At 37.5% G+C, this 1,687-nt stretch overlaps 1 pseudogene; it reads right to left on the bottom strand.

Annotated features, from left to right (window-relative positions):
• Positions 1-281: 281 nt before the first annotated feature.
• On the bottom strand, positions 282-1,247 carry LOC102822539 (annotated as a pseudogene).
• Between the last annotated feature and the right edge of the window lie 440 nt (positions 1,248-1,687).

Below are 1,687 nucleotides of genomic sequence, written 5' to 3'. Positions count from 1 at the left end.
CATGAGTAGGTCATATAGTCAGAGATCAAAATTTAATTAATTTACATTTCATTTTTATGACATTGGGCATTTTTGGCAATCTAATTTCAGATGCATGCATAAATTTAAACTAAAAATCTGGATAAAATAAATTTAAAGGAAGGAGAAATAAATAGTTTGATAATGGTTTTCTGATTACAAGAGAAAAATGTTCAGGAGAAAGATTAGCTTGATGAATCTATAGATGAGAAAGAGGCATTATATTGGGAAAAAAATGAAAGATGCTCCTAATTTGTTCAGATTTACTGTCTTAAAACATCAATAGTCTCTTACTTCTTTGTGAGAAATGCAATCCTTTTTAAGGTGTCTTTGAAAGCTTGTTTCACTTGCTTGTTTCGAAGTGTATAAATAAATGGATTAAGCAAAGGAGCAACTGATGTAGTAAGAACTGACACCACCTTATTAATGGCCACACCTTCCTTTGCTGAAGGTTTGATGTAGATGAAGATGCAGCTGCCATAGGAGATGGAAACCACAATCATATGGGAAGAACAGGTGGAAAAGGCTTTTTTCCTTTGTTGAGCAGAAGGAAATTTTAGAATGGTCTTAATGATGTATGTATAGGAGAGGACAACACAGACTAGGGTAATAATAAGTGTCAGCACTGCAAAAGCCAAAACAATTCTCTCTATAAATAATGTTTCTGAGCAGGTTATCTGCAGAATAGGAGATGCATCACAGCCAAAATGATCAATCAAATTTGAATCACAGAATTCCAGCTGGAGACCCATGCTAAGAGGTGGTAGAATGATCAACAGACCAGCAACCCAACAGCAGAGAACAAGTATAGTGCAGACCCTATTGTTCATGATGGTCATGTAATGCAGAGGCTTACAAATGGCCACATAGCGGTCATAGGACATGGCAGCAAGGAGAAAAAATTCTGTTGCACCAAAAAGGACAATAAAAAACAATTGGGTGGCACAAGCATTGTAAGTAACAGTATTATCTCCAGTTGTCATAGTGTACAGGAATCTGGGAATGCAGACGGTGGTGAATGAGACTTCTAAGAAAGAGAAATTTCGAAGGAAAAAATACATAGGTGTCTTAAGTTGGGAATCCAAAAGTGTGAGGCTGATAATTATCATATTCCCAGTAATGCTCAACATGTAGGTGATAAGCAAAAATACAAAAAGCAGAATTTGTAGTTTTGGGTCATCTGTCAATCCCAGAAGTATGAATGTTGTTATTGCTGTATGATTTCTCATCACTGTCTTTTGCCAAGTCAAGAGCAATTGTATAGGGTTTCTGAGGAATGGCTGATGAGTCTGAACCACCGACCCTGTGCTTCAAACTGACCTTGAGGTCCAGTGCATTATTCCACAGCACCACACCCTGTTCATACAGAGGGTTTCTTAAAATAATACTTGATTTTTTTTTTACTAAGCCCTGAGAATAAACCTGACTAGCACTGTCATGGCATGTTGACGAGCCCAGAAGTAATGGTCTATGATATTTCCTCTTTCTGCTAGGCTAACTGACTTGAGTCCTCTTCTCAGCAACACTCAGCTTTCAGAATCTGTCTTGGACACATCTTAGTGACCTTCCTTTTCTACAAATACTGATGCGCCTCTTCTCAAGTTATCTTTCATCAGTCATTTACTACTCAGCCCTTTAACCCTACAGCTTATGTTCTCTGAGTTCTTGA

Source organism: Chrysochloris asiatica, unplaced genomic scaffold (assembly GCF_000296735.1).
Source record: "Chrysochloris asiatica unplaced genomic scaffold, ChrAsi1.0 scaffold00033, whole genome shotgun sequence".
Lineage (NCBI taxonomy): Eukaryota > Metazoa > Chordata > Mammalia > Afrosoricida > Chrysochloridae > Chrysochloris > Chrysochloris asiatica.
The sequence above is the reverse complement of the archived record's forward strand: the minus strand, read 5'-3'. Positions and strand labels throughout refer to the sequence as shown.